The sequence below is a fragment of the Pinus tabuliformis genome, chromosome 2_1, assembly GCF_031772625.1.
Source record: "Pinus tabuliformis cultivar Carrire ecotype Pingquan chromosome 2_1, CPIR1, whole genome shotgun sequence".
NCBI lineage: Eukaryota > Viridiplantae > Streptophyta > Pinopsida > Pinales > Pinaceae > Pinus > Pinus tabuliformis.
Window position 1 is genome coordinate 895,564,576 of NC_142299.1, and position 24,252 is coordinate 895,588,827.

The 24,252-nt window shown below is 34.1% G+C and overlaps 1 pseudogene; it reads left to right on the forward strand.

The window, feature by feature from the left end:
• The first annotated feature begins 1,997 nt into the window (after positions 1-1,997).
• LOC149203534 (transcription termination factor MTERF4, chloroplastic-like) lies at positions 1,998-15,673 on the forward strand (annotated as a pseudogene).
• The last annotated feature ends 8,579 nt before the right edge of the window (positions 15,674-24,252 follow it).

Sequence of the window (24,252 nt, forward strand, 5' to 3'; positions counted from 1 at the left end):
TCTTGGCATACTTTGTCCCACGTCACACACGGTTGATGCCTCATGAATCTGGGATATCTAATCAGCTCCCTTCCTTTGTGGACAATTTTTGACGTAGTGTGGTCCGCCACAACCCCAGCACTGCACTGGGGGTCTGGTTATTCCTTCAGTATCCATCTTGGCGGGTTGTTCACCCATTCTGGGTTCACTGATGGGCTTGGACCTGAATGACCCTCTCGGTGCTGCTCTACTGTTTTGGCCCTTGCTGCTTCCTTTGACTCCACCGCTTCGACTTCCCCTACTACTACCAACAATTTTACTATTCTTTTTCTCATTCCATTTTCTGTTGGAACTGTCCCCTTTCTGTTTGCTCTGCTGGTAGCAGATTCTGGCCTTGCGAATAGCTTCATCCATGGTTCTAGGATTTTCAAATTCAATCCTTTCCCTCATATACATGGGTAAACTGCTAACAAACCGCTGCACCTTAGCTTTTTCTTCTTTAAGGTAGGGTACATAACGGAGCAAAGATGTGAAACGATTTATGAACTCATCCATAGTCTGCTGTCCCAATCGCAGATCATGGAATTCCTTTGCCTTTTCGTCATAAAAGCGTTCCGTCAAGTATCTCTCCTTAAAATATTTCTGGAATTTTTCCCACGTTATGGTTCGTTCAGTTACCCCTTTAACAATTTTAACTTCCTCCCACCACAGTGTCGCCTTCCCTTGTAACTGGAAGATAGCCAATCGTGCTTTCAAGTTATGATCGTATTCATATAACTGAAAATATTTATTCATATTGATTAGCCATGCCTCAGCGGCTTCCTCTTGTTCCCCATCGTAGTGTGGGGGTTTAATTTTCCGAAATTCTCCTTGTAATTCCACCTTTTGACGCTTTGAGGTCTGTTGTTCTGATGCATTATCAAATTGATCCTCTCCTTCTTCAGGGATTTCAAATTCTGCTGGGTAACGTTGCTCCTCTGTCAGTCTCTGTTGTTCTGCACTGGGGTTAGCTAGTGGCGGGTTCTGTTTATCAGACAAACTTTTTAGAATCCTTTCCTGCTCCATTGTCAATCGTGCATTATCCTCCCGCAGCCGATCCATTTCATTCGTCAGCTCTTGAACTGTTTCTAGTATGGCCAAGTTCGTGCTGCGGGTCTCCTCACCCAGCTGTACCCACAACTCTGGGTTATCTCCAAAATTTGTTGCAGGCCCCCAATTGGCTGCAGGCCTGTGCGGTGCGCTGCCAGACCCCTGCATGCTAACTATTACTTGTGGTACCTTTGTTGCTCTTTTCCTTCTTCTTGACTAGCCTGTACCTGGCCTGGTCTGATCATGAAACATATAACATTGTGAGCTACCTGCACAATTTTGTTACCCCAAAAAGATTATTAATGTCATAATGACCTTCTCATCTTTTAATATTTTATTCACATCCCAGAGGCCACAGTATGGATAAACTGGGCTCTGATACCAATTGTCACATATCTACTTAAATAAACACACATAAAAAAAAAATTATGTTTATAGAGCCTACACTTAATTATATGCCTGAGTATTAAGTGCCACCACCTCGCATATACATGTAACCTTGGTAAGTCTATGGTGTGGCAGGTTAGGTTTATTATACATTGGATTAATCATTGTTCATCCATTGACTTTGTTATAACACGGTTACGATGGCATAAGAACTTTATCACTCCTCATCGAGTATATCAAGGTTGTCCTGCCCATGACTGTTGGCGTTCTGTGCGCTTGACACTTGGCCACAGTACTGATCCTCACCGTCCTGTTCACGTGGATGGAGTGTGGTTGTCTTGCCTGGAATTCTCCCGCGCTTTGCATCTGGGCATTGGTGCTTCGATTGACGGTTTGATGGCTCTGCATGAAATCAAGGGCCACGAATACTCCACGTTACCTCTGCTGGCAGGCAGGGTATATACGCGACCCCTTCCGGATTTTTCGAGGGTTTGTCATTCTGCTTGGCGCTCCACAACCTCTCCGCTCCGTTTCACTTCTGCATGAGTTCCACTTCTGAGTTTCGCGCCGAGCTCAACCATTCTACCAGGCCCACATGCCTTCACTGGCGGGATTCTGCTCCACGGTTCCTCGCCCTCGAACCGGCCAGGTAATGATCTGTCAATTTCTTAAGGTTTTGGACATTATTTTGGTTTTATCTGCTACAAGATAGAGTAATCCCCTACTCCATGGCATGACAGGTTGCATACGGCGATTTCCGGTTTTGATGGGGTTGGAGGATCCTTCCAACTGGGTTCCGCTGAATTTGCTCAGGTATTTATCCCTAAACGGATGTTTGAGTCTTGGTTGCATCTGGTTCGTCTCGCCTCTAGTTACCAGGGGTTATCCTCTGTGCCAAGGCAGGCCCCAACCTTACCTTTGCACGGTTGGCCGCAGATTACGATGGACGGATGCTCTCATTCCGGTTCCATACGTTCTGGGTTGGGTTAAGGATTATTGGTATTTCTTTGTTGCGGCGGTTTTGGGGATTTTCCTCTGGTTCACGAGGCTGAAGACTTTGGTTGATTTATTAATCGTCTGTATTTGTTTTAATTGCCGAATGTAATTAACTGTACAGAGGCTCTGGTTTTACACCAGCTTGCTTGTTCTTCATTTTGGACTCGAATGGCCTACAGCCAATACTTAATGTGACTCACAGTTCGTTTTATACTATGATTTACCCTTTGTATGTTGTTAAGCAAGGTTTTATGAAATATGTATATAGGGTTTGGAAGCCTTCCGACTTGTATTACGAATTTCTCCTTCTATATTCTTGCTTTTCGTTCACAGTTGAATGCGTTTTGCTTTCAGAATATGTTAAGGGTTTATTTCACAATATAAATGTGTTTAACAGTCGTGCATGGACAGGTTAAGGGACTGCCGCACCTGCTTCTTGTTACTATAGAAGTATGGTCGGTAGTCTGGGTTTTCTCCATAACCCGAGACTCTGTTATTCCGCCATTTAATCGTGACTGTAGATTATTTTCATTTATACTCTCGTTCGTATGATACCATTAATGTTTTTTCATTGTAATATTTGAATACTTCCACTGTAATTTCATGGTTGCCCGCATGAAGATTTTCGCATGGTTCTTATTCACTCCTTGTAACGATATGCATAATGTCACTATCGTAAACTTCAGAGAATTCTTTTCATATTACTATCAGACTTTTTGTTCAGGATAATGTTTCAGGTTTACTTCTCAGCTCATTTCTCTTTGGTGGATCTTTCTGTCTAACTCGCGGGTTCAGGCTTTTGCCCGCTCTTGTGAAAACTACAGAACCCACTTGCGGCTGTTCGACCTGATTCGGAATTCAGGGTTTCTTTGATCTTTATTACTCTTATCCTTAAAATCTATCTATTGGAAATATGTATATCTAGATATGTCAAATTATGTTTACAAAGATCTGTATTTGTTTCGAAGGTTCCATCGGGAAATAGCTGGCTTACTATGAACATTAGGGTCATGACACGAGTTCGACCCAGAATTCCATTCTCTGGTATAAGCCAGTTTCCTGATTTGTTTTCCCTAAGTCTGTAACCTGTTTGTCTAATAGGTATAAGACTTGTTCTTGAAATGCATTGCTTTCGTTTGCTCAGCTATTCTCAGTTTCTGCATTTTCGAGTTCTACAGATATGCTGGCTGTAATTTTTGTATAGAATATATGATTATACTGTTTTTCAATTCTTTTACAGCATACTATCTATAACTGTGTACTATTAATCATAGTTTATACTGTCTTGACTTGTACAGCGACATTGCCTATAATTTTTGTACAAATAGACACAGCCATACTATATATTGTTTATACTGTTACACAGATAATATAGATTTCACAGATAATAACCATCATTCTGTAGACTACACAGATAATTCTGGGGACATAAAGGTTTCGTTACTTACCTGATCTCCACTGATAAGGTGAGTCTGGAATCGGTCTCCTGCCAAATCTATGTGTAAAGCTTGTTATCCACCCAACCGTGAGATCAGTCTTTCTAGACCTGAGTCTCCCCCCAAGCTTCCGCTTATCGGATCACTATCCTCAGTAAGCCAGCACTGTGTGCTTGACTATCTGGTCCTTACCAGACTTAGTCCATCTAGGGTTTTCCTCCCCTTTCTCTCTTCTCCTCTGCCTGTCTCTACAGCCCAGAGTTCTTTCAACCAACCTCTCTTTTTCCTGGAAACCCTTCCAGTTAGAGTAGGTAGTTATTTCTAGTTTTGTTAACTAACTTTCTTTCCCAGTTACCTTTTGGGAATTCAAATACTTTCATAAGTAATTCTTTTAATCATTACTTTAGTGCACATGTAAAATCAACAGAATATTCTCAAAAGAATTAAATCCTTCAATATCATTCTAATTCACTTTTTACTGTAGTAACTTTTAATAATTACATTTTTACGGGGTCATCACAGACACTTACACTAATTTTATGTATGACAATAATAACTTGGAGGAAGTGTATTCTTACAATTTCCTAAGAATTGATATTCATCACAAGCTCAACTGGAACCATAGCATTGAGAAAATGATTAATAGGGAGTGGAAAGCTTATTTTGGTCTTGAAAATAATTGTAAAACAGCAAACCTCGTAATGTGGGATAAAAAGAAGTTCCTCTTTGAAACTTTAGTCACTCCTATTATCTTATATGGCTGTGAGATTTGGGGTTGCAGCATCTCGAGAGAATCACGAAGGAAAATTGAGCAAAGCCAGAAGTGTTTTATAACTTATAACCTGAAAATTAGAAGTAATACACCCTATCCTATTCTTCTTCTAGAAGCAAGTCTTTCCCCTATTGAGCCTAGCTATGATTAGTTTTATGCTATACAAGAACAAACTCAATAACATAGACGATCATAAACTTCCTAAGCTAGCTTTAAATTCCAGCCAAAACCACCTAAAGCTCAATCAGGGGTGGCATAAAGACACAAGGGCTTGGTTAAACTATTGGGAGATCAACAAGAATGATGCATTGCAAAACATAAATAACATTAAAGATATTTTTACTTCTAAGTTCAAAGAAAAAATGTGGTGTGAGAAAGATTTAGCAGCTAAAAGAAAATTAAGTTATTATAAGAAGGTCATCAACCCCACCCTAGAAGATCAAAAGTATCTCTCTATTTTAACTAGCTCAAAGAAAAAAAAATCAATATAGCAAAGATTAGAACGAATTCTCATGAGCTCCATAGTGAAAGAGGTCGTTGGGCAGTTACTAAAACACCATGGATGGAAAGAATCTACCATATATGTGAGAATAGGAACATCGAGGATGAAAACCACTTCCTCTTAAAGTGCCCCGCTACAACCACATTAGATCTCAGTTTCACAATCTTTGTTACAATATTGACCTTCCTAGCCTTTTACGATGTCAAAATTATAGTGAGTTCGGGAGGCTTCTCTCCAAGATTTTTGAGCATAGGAATAAAATCTAAAATCAAAATAAATAATTTGTTTCTTTGGGTTCGATAGACCAATGTTTGGTCTCAACAGACATTACCTATCATCATCATATTTTTGTTTAATGAAAGTTAATTATAAAAAAAAATGAAATATAATTTATGTTACCTAATACAATATATTTGTGATGTTAAAATTTTAAAATAAATAATTAATAATTTATATTAATTTTTTATGATGTATATATATTTTTAAAACTAAATATACATAAGTATGTTTAGTATTATATAATTTATTATCAGAAAGTATTTACTTAATCTTTAATCTCATTAAAGATTATGTTCTTATTAAAAAGTATACTTCAAATAAATATTATTTTAATTTAAAGAATTAAATTAATCTAAATATTATTTTAATTTAAAATAATTCAATTAATTTTAAAAAATTAGATAAATGTAAAAGAAAAATATTTATCAATTTATTAGTGGTAAAAGCTAAAAGATAAATTCACTCTCAATTTTATAATATACCATACTACTGAATTTATTTATGTTTATATTAGCTTTTATACCATATCATAAATTTTGGTTAGGTTTCCATTAGTTTTTATATCTGTGTGTTTATATTAGCTTTTATACAATACCATAAATTTTGGTTAGGTTTGCATTAGCTTTTATATTTTCAGTTACTTTTCTTTTAGGTGGCAAATTAATAAATAGTATGTATTTATTTTGTTTTTTCTTTTAAACTATTTATTTATTTATAAAAAAATTTAATATCTTTATGGGATATTTTATTTAGAATTTTGGATTGAAGAAGAAGGATGAAAAGTATGAAAAGTTATAATCGTAATAAAAAACAGAATTGGAAATTAAATTTAAAAAAATCAAATAAAGTTTTGTTTGTTATAAGAATAAAGAAAGAATGATTAATTAATAGTTCAAAATTAAATTTAGAATAAATAAAAATGAGTAATCGCAGAAAAAAAATTAATATTTAGTAATTTATTATGGGGAATTTAAGTTTATGAAAAACAATAAATAAAATTGTGAAATATATTATGTTAATTATGGCTACTCTAAGAGATATATTGTAATAGAGTACTAGATAACAAATAAATTGCTGTAACGAAGTATTATATAAAATAATAATAATAAACATAATATCGACCTAATTAAAAAAAGTTAAAAAAAGTAGTAAAAGATTAAATGTAATAAAAATAATAAATCTATCAATTTAATATGTTACATTCAATTCAATATGTTACATTGTAATATTTTTTATTTTATGTGTGTATATATTTATACATTGTAATATTTTTCATTTTATGTGTATGTATATATTTATATCAAAGAAAAACCTGTTTTTTTATGTGTAGGTATATATTTATACATTGTAATATTTTTTATTTTATGTGTATGTATATATTTATATCAAAGAAAAACCTGATTAAAAAAAAACAGGACAACTACCACCACCTTTACAATTTATCTCAGTTACAAAAATGTGTCTTTATCAAAGTAAACTGAGAGTTTATTAGATTAAGATCCACTTACAAAAATTCATACTAAATAAAAAGAGGACATGACAAAACTACCTGCAAAAACCAAAGAATAAAAAGAGGACATGACAAAACTACCTGCAAAAACCAAAGAAACTTGTAGTCTGAGAGGAATCACCCAACGCTGCATCCACCCTCATCAGATCCCCGTGGGTGACGAGCTTTTTTACCAGCAGTGAGAGAAATACCCACGGCACAAATTCCATTTTAATTTCCATCTGTTGTGGATGATGAAATCTCCAGAGCAGCAACCTGATATGAGAGAAGGAGAATTTCCTCCTTTAAATCATCCACAGTGTCCTCTGTTTCCACACAATGAACGAGAATTGTTTCGTCCATGTACGTCTGAAAAGAGGTTCTCTGTCGTCCCACCATGTCCTCAACCCTATTTATTGACACCAGCAACGCTTGAGCAACATTAACTATCCATTCAATCACATCTGCAAGTTCCACATAGTTCTGAGGGTTCTCCATCCTACAGTGTAAAAACGAACTACCAAAGCGACGAACCGAAGACTGACAATCCAGACCACCCAGAACTTCAACCAATTTTCAGCGAGGGAGACGAAAGGCTGGAGACATTGTTATAATGAGTGGGCTCAGAGTCTTGAATGAGACAACCTATGTTGATAAGACTAAAATCCTTATTGCAGAGCCACTACCACTGGATAGCTACAATAATGGGATGTTCTACGTCAAGTGAAATGAATTTTTCCTCTACGAGTGTGCCCTGGCCTTCTTATTACGCTTGATTTGAGGATGAGCACAACGATCCTCCATTAATTGGAAATGATCGGAGTTAAACCGGATAGCTTTGGAATGTTTCCATGTGTACCTTCTCATTAAACACACATTACTTTTGCTAAATTATGATGTTGGAGAGAGAGATTCTCCGGGGAGGAGGATCCTGGTGGCCTTCCTTATCAAAAGTTTCTAACATAATTTGATCCACATGTAGGTGAATCGTAGCATTGAGACAGCATGATATGAAATTGGAATGCGGCTCTTCTTTTGATTACAATTTACAATTGATTTCTCCAATTCTCCTTGGGTCATCGTAGACCTTTTTTTCTTTTTTCGGCTAATGGTCATCCTTCAAATGGAGAAGGATGCTAAAAATTTTACCCGTCAAAATCTGACAATAGGGAAAGAATTATAGCAAAATCTGACAATAGGGAAAGAATTATTTTGCTATAGGGAAAGCTTTATTCAGTGAGGTTAAGTCGATCGCAGATTTATCAAATATTCGGGAATTTGATGGACATTCCCCAAATATTCGGGAATCCGATGGACATGGGCGCAGTCAAAAAATTGACCACGTTCATATCTTTCAGATTCCCGAATATTCGGGGAATCTGCAATTGACTTAAGGATGGCCAGTGTTATTTGGCTATTTATCACTTACTCTTTAGAAATAGTTGAATTGGCTTTTGTTAATCGGAAAATAATCAACATCGAATCCCCGAAAATCCTATATTTTGAGTTCCACCGTGGTTTCAGGACCTTTCCATTAGGCCAAGAAATCTACATGGTCATTGGTATTCTTCCAATACCCCAGGCAAACTGTTACATCATTTTTCTATCAAGACCAAATAAGAACAAATAAGATCCCTACTACTTCGGCCTCCCCAATATTATTTTTGTTAATAAAGTTATTTTTATTAATAAAATTATCAAATAGTGCTGAGGAAAAAAATCAATCATATTATCCATATCATATTAAAAAGAAAATTTAAATAATAATGGCTTATATAAATATTTACAATATTTTAAAATTCTATAAAAAAAATTAATAGTTGTGTATTATGAGGTTTTAAATCAAATTAAAAATAAGAATTTTCTATATAGAGATGTGAAATACACATAAAACATAATTAGATATATCATATAAATTAAAATAATGATGATATTTCATAGCTTACAAAAACATAATACCTATCATGAACATGTGCATTTTCCTAAAAAGTCATGTATTCAAATCTAGAGTAGGTAGACTACATATATCTTAGTTTAAAATTCAAAGTGTTTTGTCTTAACTCCCATATCTATAAGTTCTAAGAGCGATTAAATATCTTGAAGTACAAGGGGTTTGCACCTCCAAAGATGTGATCCCTCTCAACCCTTGATAGATCCAATTTTAAAATGGATCTATGTAACCAAAAAAAAATGTGTATGAGAGATTTTAAGTGAGAGAGTTTCGATTCCATGGATATATTATTTCTACATCCAATACCATGGGGATGTGTAATTAGAAAAACACATTTTAATGTAGATAATGTGGATTATAAATAAAATGAAATGAAAGAGGTGTAATTTCATCCATGCTCACACACACACACACACATATTTTGATGTGAAAACTTGTATTCAACTTTTGTACTTTAAAAAGTGTTTGCACCTCATAGGCATGAGCTTATTTGAATGTATAATAGCACACTCTAGTTTAAATTCAAATTTTATTTAACAATTTGATTTTAGGAGATATTAATACACAAAATTCATACAAACTGACTCAATATATTTAATACCTTAATTTTATCTAACCTAATTTTGATATGTATATATACATATATACAATAAGTTGCATATGTTAAAAATTAAATTTAATAATAAATTAAATAAATATAAATCTATTTTGTTTTTAATTTGGTAAGACCTTCGTCATGTCCATTATGACTTTACATTAAAAAGTGCTTTAAAAAAACACCTAATCACCATTTATCTAAAACTGCATGAAAATTTTTATTTATTTAGTTATCTTTTACTTTATATTTCATAAAATCCAAAACATTAACTTTGAAAAACATACAATCAAATAAAATCTTAGAAATGAGAAATACATATTGCTTTCTTTATGAAATTGACTTTTGTAACTATTGAGTGATCACTGACCCAGGGTTCAATATCCTCACAAAATTTCGTATGTAAATGTTTGTAATAGACTTTTGTAAATTTTTTTTGCTCTTAGAGATATCTAGGGAAATCGCGCCCTTTTTTGTAATATAGAGGTTGAATAAATGAGAAATACATATTGCTTTCTTTATGAAATTGACTTTTGTGACTATTGAGTGATCAATGACCAAGGGTTTAATATCCTCAAAATTTCGTAGGTGAATGTTTGTAATAGACTTTTATAAAAAAATTTGCTCTTAGAGATACCTAGGGAAATCGCGCCTTTTTTTGTAAAATGGAGGTTGAATAATTTTGGAGGTATCCTCCAATGTCATGATCTCTGCAGGTTTTTCCATACTCCTTCATTTTTCTTCGTTTCTTAACCCTAATATTTTACGGAGTCTATTTAGAAGTCCAGGTTTTCCACATTTGTTTATGTTTCTTGATCTCTTAACCTTAATTTTCTTTTTGTGTCTATTTACAAACCTAGGTTGTTGTAATCGCATTCTACCTAGGAGGATGGAATAGTAATATAAGAGAAAATTCATTCTCAACGTGAAACCACCACAACATTTGCGTTCATGTAAATTCAATTAAAGGTTGAAACGTCGTTTACAACATCTTAGAAAATTGAAAGAAAGCAATTCAGGAGAAGAAATTGCACAGAAATTTGAACATTATCAATTTCATATCATAAGTTGAGAAGAGTTTTAACAGGTCTCGAATTGTAGTTTCAAATGGCATCTAGACAAACTAAATCTTTGCAGCCAAGGATAGTTTAAATTCAATTTGCGGTAAAGTTGTTCAAATATATGATTGATATTGATAGATTTGCAGTAAATGCTGATGAACTATGCTGAATTCTTTAATATTCTCGGTAAGTTGTTTAATATTTAAAATACAAAAAAGTTTTTAATCATCCAATGTGATTAAAAGGTGGTGAAATAAATGATTTTTAAATTAAATATGTTATTTTTTATTTAAAGCTAAAAATCTATTTAAATATTTAAATATTTTTTATATCATCTGTTGGATAATGTATTAGATGAAAAATATTCTCTCGAAATAAAATATTGTTTATTCATCTATTTAAAAATAAAAATTCTTCAAATCTAATTCCAATATAGACCACACATATAAAATATTGTTTATTCATTTATTTAAAAATAAAAACTCCTCAAATCTAATTCCAATATAGACCACACATATAGCTTAATTTGAAGAACAAAAAAAATTACAAAGAAAATGAGTAAAATAAGACATGAAATTAATAACACATAGAAAAGAAATAAAATTATAAAATAAAAATAATAATGAGATGACGAGGAAGATGAAATAGTTAAATTAAAATGTGATGAGAAAATAAAAGACAAGTATACATAATTTTAAAAGGTCAAGAAAAAATAAAATAAAATATTATTACATTACTAAAATTATATTAATGTAATAAAATATTATATTAAAATTGTAAAAAAATAAAATCAATAAATAGATAAGAAATTGAAATTATTCATAATATTAATTTTCTTTTGTTTATTAAATGATTATATCTGAAAAACATTACAATAGATTTGCCTAATTTTCAAAAGTTTTTCAGCCTCACTCTTACCAGATTTGTTGGCTAGAAGGGCGACACAAAAATTGATAACAAAATGCTAGTAACAACCCATAACCCAAATTCAGAAGGACTAGTGAAACCGAAATACATCCAAGATAAGAATACAACCTACAATCATTAAGAGTCTGAGGAATTAACCAAAGTAGGGTTGTCTGGTCCATTGCTAGGAGATGTTGGGTCCTCGGGGTTTAAATCCACAATGGACATGAGTTTGCATGTGAGCTAGCCTCCCTTCCGAGTAATCAATTTTCTCATAGATCCTCCTCCAACCTCACTACAATGTTTCCAACCAATCTTGCATGTACCATTGGTTGCACTACCAATCATTCATGAAGTCAATCACTGTGTTTCGATCATCATGGAGGACTGGGCCTAGATGTTCAAGAAGAAGAGTGGCATGTCACAACTAATTCTTAAGAGAATTGAAGGGTTGTGGAAGATCCACCCTATCAGGAGAGAGCATTTATTTTTGCTCTAGCTCCTCCCAAAATTCCACATCATCCCTCTAATTATCTTCTATGTATCCTCTTAAACCTATGCCCCTTCAGGGCTTGCCATGTTGACAATGCATACTTTGAAAATTTGGTCCCCCCCTAAAACTCCTCCTCAACTCAAGTGAAACTGAATGGACATGTAACAATACCAAATTATATTTCCCAACCCAAAGTCCCATGTAGAGCTACTTATCAAAATAGTTCCATTTATGACCAGGCAGATCCACACCTAACTAGAATGTCGCCCACCAATAAATACTCCTCACAATGGCTACAACTCTCCTGAACTACCATATCTTAAATGACACTACACCAATCTCTGCAACCAACACCACTTTACCGCACCCCCTCAGCAACACACAAAAGTCAGAAACTTCTCAGGAGGACCCCTCCAGAGAAGACACCAAATGACAGGAAATAAGAGGCTTCAACCCTGACCCATAAGAAATACCACCTCCATTTGCTAAATTTTGAAGGATACATCTCTAGTGGTATCTCAAGAGATTTTTTGGAAACAGAAAACCATCGCAAGGTGCATTATAGACCCTAATGATACCTCCTATCATCTACATCCAAGACCACATGGGAGTCCCAAAAGCAGAGAAAAACACCAAGATACCCAACAATAGATGAATGTGATAAGACCCAAACCCTTAATTCAAAAGAGTGAAGCACATTTCAACCATATACCATACAAACCCAAGATAAAACACTCCCATTGGTCGCAATAGTAGGCACATAAACCAACGATCTTTCCCAAAGGGCATAAAAAACTTGCAAGGGATAAGAGACACATAAATGAACCATAAAGAAGGTCTCAAGATTCTTACCTAACTACAACACATAAGTGTGTGCTTCAAATTTCCTTTGCACACTAAGACAATTAGATGTTGCTGACTAAAGTTGAACTCTGCCCACAGGAAAGCTTCTTCCACTGGTACATGCATCGAGATCCCAAATTTTCCACCTTTGTCTCCCTTCATACGACTAACATCAAACCAACTAAATCCCCACTCTAGTGCAATGGCCCCAAGCTTAAGATGCCACACCTAAACTAGCATGACCATACTACTATCCTATGTAACCATAGCTCGACATCTTCCTCCTTCTACTATGCTTATACTAGACTGTACCAACACCATCATTGAATCGATTACCTAGTTCATATAGAATACACCCAAATTCTAGACATTTTCGTGCATTAAATATTACATGTGGGTAAACTACTACGTACCATGTGAAGAGATCGCCTAAGTTAAGGAGTGCTGGGTTGCTTCCCACCCCCAAACTCACTATCGCCACACACCACTGCCTCATTGAGAAATAATATTAAATAAATTAAACTATTTTTCTCTTATTTTTTAACTTAGATTAAAAAACAAAAATTTAAATAAATATAAAGCCAAAGGAAACATGTACCTCAAGTTAGCCTATAATGATTTCTTGACAACCATATTCCACAACCTTGAAAATTCAAACTCTATCTTTGAAAAGCAAGAAAAAAACTAAACAAAATGTAAATATCTCAAAAATAATAATAATTAATCATTCCATTAAAAATTTAATCTTATATATTTACATCAAAGGTGTTCCTACAATTGGTTTTGGTGGAAATATTCAGCCAATCACAATGGCTCAATTTTGTCATCCTATGTCTAACAATTTTTGACCACGTGACAATAGAAAATAATTAGATTTTTGAGTTCTCCGCTAGTAAAACTGTGTGTTCGGAAACCTCCAACTCCAGTGCATCGAAGGTGGACTCCATACCTCATTCGCTTGAAAATGCATCACTATTATATTACCTCTATTGTTTGGTTATCAGTTTCGAATTTTGTCTTTGAATGCAATTCATATAATCGAATTATGATATTTGATCCAAAAGCCCTCAGAAACAACTATGCTTATGTGATTGAAGGTTTTTAGAAGTTTTCAACCTCTGTTAATTATCTTTCATCAGTGGCGTAGTTAATTCCCCAAGTCTGAACTGTATTTTAAAGTAATAGGTATATTTCTTCAATTTCTATACATTGACCATTCTTTATTTTTACGGTAAACGATGTGCAACAAAAAAATGGATTGAACCCACTAGAAGGTTATTAGAAGGAAAAGTTTCCTAGTGGAGGCATTAATGCAAGAGAAATTTACCTTTTCATGATAGTAGTCTGTTAGAGGGTATGGTGGTCTCTTGTTAGTTCTTTGCACAATCCAATTTGTGTATTTTATGCCATACCAAGACCACTTTGCATTCCAGTTTTAAACACGGTCTCTGTAAGTCGAACCAAGGCCAGAGAATCTTCACTTCTATGAAAAAGGGGCAGCCTTACAACATTGGAAGGAAGGATTCGTTGTTAAATGAAACAACTATTGCATCTCCAATTACAAGGGTAATTTATGCTTCATATGGGGCACCTCTTACCTTTTCAATGGGTGTTCTCCACAAGTCCAGTAAAAACCATGAAGCTGATGTTATAATTTGTGATTACTTGAAGAATTTGGGAATAGATACCGAGGAGCTTGAAGAGTTAACACTTCCTGCTACAATAGATGTTATGAAAGAGAGGGTTGAATTTTTGTAAAAATTAGGCCTTAGCATTGGGGATATAAATGAAAATCCTCTAATGCTAGATGTAGTGTGAAGAGGAACATGATGCCTATTATTGACTCTTTGGAGAAGTTTGGTGTTCGTAAATCTGTGCTTCCATATTTTCTTTGCAGATACCCACAAGTGTTGCATTCCAGTGTTGTCATAGACCTTCAATTCATTGTCAAGTTTCTTGGAGGGCTAGACATTAAGGCAAATGACATCCCACGGGTCATAGAGAGTTATCCGAAGATATTGGATTTAAGCTCGAAGGTATCATGAGAAATTCGGTGACATACTTAATTAGCATCAGCATGGACCGTAGATTTTGGCCATGTGAGTTGGAAGGGTTATTGAGCCGATTGTGGGCTATCTTAATTAGCATGGAGCCACGCTGACATTGTATCCTCAGATTTTGGCCATGTGAGTTGGAAGGGTTATTGAACCGATTGTGGGCTATCTTATAAGCTTGGGGATTCAAAAATAAGTCATAGCAATAATTCTTGAGAATAAACCATGCATTCTAGGTTTATTTTGGAGGAAAGTAAATCTATGAGGTACTTGCTTTTATTATAGGGCACTATTTAGAGATTGTTGGTCTTGATTTGAAGGAAAAATTGATATTGCAACAGGACTTCTTAAAGTCATATATGAAGATAAGACGTGAAGATTTTGGTAAACTTCTAGAGAAAATGTTGGAGTTTGTCGTCGTTAGTCAGGATCTAGAATTAAAACGGATTGAGCTTATTAGAGTATGGGGATTTTTGTCGAAAGACATAACAAAAAGGTTTGTCACATGCCCTCAATTTGTCGCCCTTAGCATGGATAGTAAGACACTTGGTTTCAATTATTTCAGACATGAAATGAACAGATCATTATGAGAACTCATAGATTCTCCTACTTACTTCACTTATAGATTAGAAACTAGAATCAAACCTCGATTTCAGAAATTATCAAGGAAGGGAATAAAATAAAGATTATCATGGTTTCTAATATGTAGTGACGAGAGGTTTACAGAAACATTGAAATTGATGAAATGGAGCCATCTTTCAGTTTCCGTGGAGCATTAGGATGAGTAGAAAAAGAAAGCTTTCTAAAAGACGACGATGAGGAAACTGAATGCGTTGAATAAATTGAATAGGGGTCATTTTATAGGCTACACTGTCTTTCTAGTGCATATTTCTATCTGAAGGTGAGGTTACATTTTATCCTGAGTTTTTGCCAGGTCAAAGTCAGGATTACCAACATATTTTTGAGGTCGTGATAAGCATCCTCTATTGAATTTTCGGTTGCACTACCTTTTAATTCAACATTATGTTTTTCTTCTATGTGTTACTGGTGGGCTACATGTAATAGATCATATCTTTAAATATGGCAGTCAGATTTGGTGATGAGGTTCTGGAAGGGTTGGTCGACTTTCTTTTTCATTATTTGTCTAGAAACTACTAACGAGTCAAACTTATGCTTAATGTTGTAGAAAGTATAACAAACATTTTATGCATTTGGACCACTTATGTAGAAATAACTAATCTAGTTATATTTTCATTCCATTAGTTTTCCATATCCGTGTGCAAGATGCACATACATAGAATAGATACAAGATGAGAGTATCGAATAAATAGATGAACACATAAATGCATAAAACACTCTTAACGTTGTCTTATTTTGCTAGAAGTTTGAAGGATTCTTATAGTTGTTTCTATGTACTTGTGAGTAAGATTTCATTGTAATTTTGTTTCCCCTACCTTTATACATCGTAATCAAGTATGATTAAATCTTTATATCTTGGTGTTTCCTTTGTGTTCACTAGGATGGTGTGTAGAGGTGATGTATGTTTCCTTGGTGTCCTTGAGGGACTTGATCAATTTTTGCTACTAAACCCTATTATATTTTTGGCCAAGATGAAATTAGAAGAATGGGAGGTAAAAAAGAGCCACTGCAAGGAATGGATGTTTGGATGGAAAAGGGAGCTCCATCTTCATTTCCCCTAAGAACCCTATACATCCTATTCACGAAGGTCCAAACAATATCACAAAGAAATTTTTGAGGGAGTTATCTAATTTTTGTTTAAAAAATACACCATCATCTAGGTTAACTCTAATATGAAAACCTCTAGAACCTATTGTAACTTCATAGGCTTCCTATAACTAATTTTTCAAAAGTGTAGTAGTACTTGCTTCCAAAGTTTAATCTCCTCGAACAATATCCATGGGCACATGGTTATATTATTATACTTCTGGAGGTTCTTTCTATTGTACGTGAATGTTAAGGCCACACGTAGCTAGTTTTATCCATAGTATTAAAAAGCATAACCAATCTACCTAATAAATTGGGTTTGAAACTAGAATTGATCAAACAAGGACTGATCAGATCTCAATGAACCAATTAAAAACAAAATACATGAAATAATTAATTTTTAATGGAAAAAACTACTTTTAATATTTAAAACCATGACTCTGAACCAATAGAGACAAAATATGCAATGTTTTCTCATCTATATACCATGTAAAGGTAAGTATATCAAAATGGAATCGAGTGCAATACATATCATCAACAAAATATGTAAGCAATGTGGCTCTAAATGGCCTATAAAGTCCAAAAAACATGCTACACGCTATGAGGCCATTGGCATACTACGATACTAGAAGTCTACATATGAGTGATCAACATAATCATTCCTTGTCATGATCAAACTCACCACCACTACGAGACACTGGATCATCAATAGGAGCTACATCAACATCATCTGGATCAAAGTCTGGGATACCTCGGCCTCATCTCCAACCTTAGTAGTAGCACCAATAAAAATAAAACTGGACCTAATGGAAGCACCAATTGGTCGAGTTGAACAATTAGTGCCTTCCATTAATTGTTTAACTTTTCTTGAAATTTGTTCAAGTTGATATAATATCGTTTGGCTTCAATGTAAGTGCTTGTAATTGTATGTATTGTTCAAGTCTCTATTAATTCCACCATGAAAAACAATGCATTAGATGAAAAATTAATTGGGGAGCAATGAATGAAAATAAAATTTCAAAGAGAGAATTGCATAGATCCGTGTAGACCTCTGTTGATATAATCACCAAGGAATGTATTATGTAGCCATATAATCAGGGAAGGAATAGGTGAGTCATTGGGCCCATACACATGGGTTATTGGCCATTGATCATGTGGTTTATGTATGTGGTTCATTGATGAATTTAGATTGGTTTTTCTAGAAGAGTGTCCCTCTTTCCATCCTTGGAAGAGCATCCCTCTTCTCCAAATCTACCTCCTCTATTGTCGTTCCCATTCCTCTTGCTCCAACACTAGATTGTACAAAAGGAACTGACGACGACATATTTTTGAATACTAAAACAGCTTCCTCAATCCCGATAATAGCCTAATTTTTCTCATCAATATTTATGTCCAAAATTCCTAGCCTTCAATTCTATTTGAAACAAATAACCATCACCGTAGACATTGTGAACATTTTTGACCCACCCGACATGTCATATTTTAATTGGAGGGAGGCAGATGAAAATAAGGCTCTACAATTGGTTGGGATGAATAGTCTATGCCCAACCCAACAATATTTCTCTAAGTTGTGGAGTCCTTAAAGATTTGTATGTGCCTTACTAAGGTCTCTGAGAAGCTTTAAATATCTGTCATCTACGTAATCTTATCAAGAAGCAATTTAAGCTCCACTTAAAAAAATAACTAATGATGCTTGCATTGGAGAGTTTGACAAACCTTATGTGCATGCATTCAGTAGTGGGATATGTTCATGGTGAGATGATCTTCTCAAATATTCTATTCCTTCAGTGTATCTTTGTACATTTAGAGCAATTACTAATATTATACATTTAAATAAAATATTACAAACCATAATTCTTTGGCAAATATCACCATAAAATTATACTCAAACGAATTAATAAAATTACAAAAATGTTATTGAATTAATCGATGAAATTCCATAATGCAAACCCTTTATATTTAAAGAATTTAATTCATCACTTCCATCAATTTCAGATTGATCGATTTATTACAAAAATCAATCTTATGATAATGTGTTTTAATATGATTAGAGGCTAACACCATTGATTCACGGAAAGACAAGATCAATATAGTTGATCATTATTATAATGATTCAACTCACATTTGCTTATTGATACAATTCCATTGATCCATTACAGAATAAAAATATTCAAGATAATCTTTTTCAATATGGTTGGACTCTAATAACATTGATAAAAACAAGCTCAATCTATTGACTCAGTCTTACTATGATTTTAAGAGAGTAAGAACTGAGTTTATCTTGTTGTTGATGTTGAGAATAGCAACAAGAAATGATAAAAATAGAATCCAGAAATTCTAGTTTAATTTGTCCTTGAATTAAACTGAGAATTAAAATTGATTTTTTTTCTCATAGCAACTTGTAATAGTTAACTAGAGTGATTTGACTTAGTTAGCTTAGGAATTTCGAGTTGGAAGTATTTCTGAAGTCATGTAGATGTTCTCCCTATATTATAGGGGTCCAGGATGAGTTAAGTATGAGTGGTAATTAGTTAACTCACTTTACTGAGTTAAGTCCAATTAAATTAGTTCCAAACTATTTGAGGAACTAATAGTGAGTTAACAGTCAGTTAGTGCACTAATCCATTAACTAGTGCTACTCCAGTTAACTGAAGATTCCCTCATCAGAAACTCATGCATGTTGATTCTGAGAAAGACCTAGTTGATACTAGAGTGCAGGGAAAGTGTACAATTTGTTGTCTAATTTTTTGATTTTTACTAGTAGTGCATGCAATTAGGAACTGATCCTTGAAGGGATTGTGCGGATTTGGATGAGGAATTTCCCTTTAAATATGGGCTAATTCTCTCAAGAATTTTGCAAAGAATTAGAAGCTTGAAGGCTTGGAAATTTGGCTAAGTATTGTCCAAGGGAAGTCATCAGGTGGAGGATAGGAAATACTTGTACAGTTTAAGCTCAACGTTGACCAGAGCATATTGTATTCATCTGAATTCATTGACCAAGGGCGCAAGGGAATAAGAGGCTTGGAGAGCAGAGAAGAGGCATGGATTTGGCTTGAGCTTGCTTGTGAGTTAGAGATTGATTTTACTGAGTGTTGGGATTGTTCTTGTAAGAATAAGCATTGTATTATCATCTTGGATTTCTGATTAATGTAATACAAATAGTGGGGTTTTGAGTTGTGGCTTTCCTTGGATATTTATTTTGTTATGTGCCCTTGATGTTCTTTCTCTTATCAATTATTATTTTTCTTGGTCTTTATGGGCTTCCGTTGTAAAGAGTAGAAGTATATTCTTTTCTCTTTCTTTAGTACATTGCATGAGCTTGTGAATCTACAGGAAAATTCTATATGGTATTGGAGCTGAGAAGAGTATACGAGAGGATATTTCAAAGTTTTGAGTTTTTTCCCGCGAGTTTGCAAAGCATATCTGAAAATTTTTGTGCAAAATTTTTATAAACAAATAGCATATTTGGATTATTTGCAAAAAAAAATACCCAAATTCAAAATAAAAAAATCGGCCGAATCGGAGTTTGGATGAGGGAGATATTGTTGATTTAAAATTAACTCTTTTTCCAGAAAATTTCATGATGACGGGACAGATGAAACAAATTGGTGTGCTAGCCAAGAACTTGTACGCTCTTGAGGATGCATGCAAAGCCTTGAGAAGCAATTCAAAGGTTAGAGACTTGGTGGTTGAGAGGGAGAGTAAATTACCTCTCAACATGCAGCCCCAGAAGAAGCCTCAGAAGTAGCTTCAGGAAGTTGTGGTGCAGCCACAATTAGAGAAGCTAAGAGGAGACAAAGTGGAGAGATCCACTCAAGCAGAGGAGAAGCGGTCTTGAAAAATTGTCAAGTCAAGAGGAGACCAAGTGGAGGCATCCATACATGCAGAGACCTCCAGTAGGGGAAATTTCAAGCGAGGTGGGTAGAGGGATAACATTTAGTCATACCTCCAGGAGTGAGGTGGGAAAATTTGAAGTGATAATCCCAAGAGGGCTGAAATTGGGTAGGGTCCATTGAGTGGTTTTATCTCATGGATCGTACCTTAATACGAGAGCCCAAAGTACATAGTAGCGGGAGGAATTAGTGGGATTAATGCAGTCAGAGATCAAAGTGACAAAGGCTAGAGCAGTCAAATACTAAAAAATCATAGAGAGGGTTGACAACAGTGAAGAAAGGCAGATTCAATAGAAGCGTAGAGTTTTCAGTCGATAGAGGCAATAGTAGTCAGAGACTTTGATGACAAAGGCATCATTCTAATTTAGGTTGGATGTTTTTTTTGTTTCTGGATTTGTTGTAGCTACAACACTCGAGAGAAGTGTTGCATGCAAAACACTCCAAAGGTTCAGGATCGAGATTGAGTTGAATTCCTTTCTTGTTAAGAAGGAGTGCTAATAATAGTAATAAGAAATGATACAAATAGAATCTAGAAATTTCAGTTTAATTTGCCCTTGAATTAAACTGAGTATTAAAACTAAGTGAGTTGACGTAGTTAACTCAGGAATTTTGAGTTGGAATTCTTTCTAAAGTCATGTATATGTTCTCCTTATATTATATGGGTCTAGGATGAGTTAACTATGAGTGGTAATTAGTTAACTCAGTTTACTGAATAAAGTCTAGTTAAATTAGTTCCAAATTGTTTGAGGAACTAATAGTGAGTTAACAGACAGTTGGTGCACTAATGCATTAACTAGTGCTACTCTAGTTAATTGAATATTCCTTCATCAGAAACTCATGCATGTCGATTCTGACAAAGACCCAATTGAGACTAGAGTGTAGGGATAATGTACTATTTGTTGTATAATTTTCTAAGTTTTATTGATAGTGCATGCAATCAGGAACTGATCCTTGAAGGGATTGTGCAGTTTTGGATGAGGAATTTCCCTTTAAATATGGGTTGATTCTCTCAGGAATTGTGCAAAAAATTAGAAGCTTGGAGGCTTGCAAATTTGGCTAAGTATTAGCCAAAGGAAGTCATCAGGTGAAGAATAGGAAACACTTGTGCAGGTTAGGCTCAAGGTTGAGCAGAGCATATTGTATTCATCTGAATTCTTTGACTAAGGGCACAACGAAATAGGAGGCTTGGAGAGAAGAGAAGAGGCGTGGATTTGGCTTGAGCTTGCTTGTGAGTTGGAGATTGATTTTACTAAGTGTTTGGATTGTTCTTGTCAGAAAAGGCATTGTATTATAATCTTGGATTTCTAATTAATGCAATACAGATAGTGGGGTCTTGAGTTGTGGCTTACCCTGTATATTTATTGTGTCATGTGCCCTTGATGTTCTTCCTCTTGTCAATTATTGTTTTGCTCGACCTTTATGGGCTTTCATTGTAAAGAGTAGAAGTAGATTATTGTCTCTTGCTTTAGTACATTGCATGAGCTTGTGAATCTATAGGAAAATTCTACATTTATTGAATATTCGACAATCAAATGGATATAGGCATCAAATAATTGACTACACCTATGATTGCCAAATATTTAGCGAATCATCAATCGAGATAAAGATGGTGAGATCAAGTTGGGATTATAGTTGGGATTATCATTCATCATGTTCTTTAATATTTCAAAAGTTTAGGTAAATTTATCTTTTACCATATGACTTATGTTTTCAAGATGACATGAATTTACTTAAGGATTTGAAATGTTTATATATTGAAGATTGATCTATTTAAAAATTTGAAATTTATATTAACTAAAATTCCTAACTCATTCCCTATAAATTCAAATCACAAAAACTGAGAAAGAAATAGGTATTCATAACTCTAACAGGAAAAGTGATAAAAATTGGCTTCATGGAAATAAATAGAGATAAGATGGATAAAGTCAAAAGTCTAACCAGGAAAATGTTTACTATTGATTCATGGAGATAAATAGAATTAATATGGACAAAATTACAAATTTAGATTTACACATTTTTCAGAGTGCAATTTCAAGTTTGTGAATCAATTTTAAAGCCCCTGGAAATTGAAGAGGGTCGTTGAACATGCCCAATAAAATTCCAAACCTATTAGTTAATGGACTATTCCCAAATAAGATTGGAAAAATATGATAGAGGTTTTAACTCACCGTTCCCCGAGAGGCATCATTTTGTTAGTAAGCTATGCAATATTTTTAACCAAGATCCATCATTTTCTATTACCGTTGAGATTGCATCCACATGTGAGTATGTCCATAGGTTTTGTCATTTTGATTTGTGAATTCCTTTTAATCTTATTTAATTTTTTTCTCACCAAAAAAAATCACATTTGGAGTAGCTTTTAGATGTACATACTCCTATCCTAAATTAAAATTACACTCTTATTCCAAATTAAAATTTCTTAAGTCAATTCGTTCACAGATTTGGCAAGTCGACTACTTTAATTGTGTAGCAATACTTAAATGGAATGGAAGGAAACCCAGAGACTCACATTTTGAAGGCTGATCTTCTAGGCCTACACCCAAATATCCATGAGTCAGAAAATGGATTCGACCGAGTAGTTTTTGGTGAACAAACATGGCGAGCACTCATTAAATGAAAAACATGGCAGTGCAGATTGATCGATACCAATGGACTAAAAATGGTTGTGTATAGATGTTTTGTGGCAGTTGCAATCACAAAACCAAGTGTATTGTTGGATAGGTGTTATTGCACTACTAATATTTTGTTAAGGATATCTCAACATGGTGTATAGGTGGAGTCATTTTTTGAACCATTTTTATTGTTAAAATATGTTAATTATTCCCATATGAGGAGTTGGTAAAAAATAGAGAGTTAATTAACTGAGTGTTGAGTGTTGAGTGTTGAGTGTTGAGTGTTGAGTCAAGTTGAGTTAAGTCATAGTTAAATTAAGTGTGTGGTTGCATATCAAGATATGTTAGGCAAGTCGCTAGTTGGAAAAGGTTAAATACCCTTCACCAGGTTCATTGTAATTATTAAATTTTTGTGTGATCAATAGAAGATCCACAGCTAGTGTGTTTTATGTGTGAATTTTTGTTTAATCTCCTCTTCCTTTCCAACAAGTTGGTACGAATGTTGAGGAAGTATCACAAGATATGTGGTGCCTACAGAGCCAATGGGAAGAGGGTCGAGAGAATAAATTTGTGTTTTAAATTTATAGAACCATTAAAAAGCACGCAAATTTCGCACTTCATTACTGTAAAAACCACGCAAATATTTTTTAACTATGATTCCTTGAAAAATTGAGTTAATTACACAGTTTTTATGTTTCAGGGGGTGTGCAAGCCCATAAAGAATTAAAACGTTTGTGACATATTATAACCACCCTGAACAATTATAGGGGTATGTTTAAAAGTCTTTGTTAAAGATATTTTTGCAACACAGGTGGAGTATAATTCGAAGTCAATGTTTGTTGAAGTGTTAAATGTTATAAGTATTTTTAAACGGTGGATCATTATAAAAAATTGTTTTTTTTATATAAATACTTTAAAAAAAAAAAAAAAAACAAACAAACAAACAAAAACAAAAACAAAAAAACAAAAAAAACAAAAAACAAAAACAAATAATATTCAAGATTTTTACAAAGCACTTTTGTTAAAGAGTTCAAATAGTAAGGTTTTTATTTATATAAAATTTCTTTTAAAGATTTTTTTATATAAAAAATACTTATGAGCAAATTTAAAAAAAAAATGGGATTTATTATATTTTTTTGAAAAAAGAGCTTTGCAAGATTATAAAAGGAGAAATTTAGGGTTTCATAACA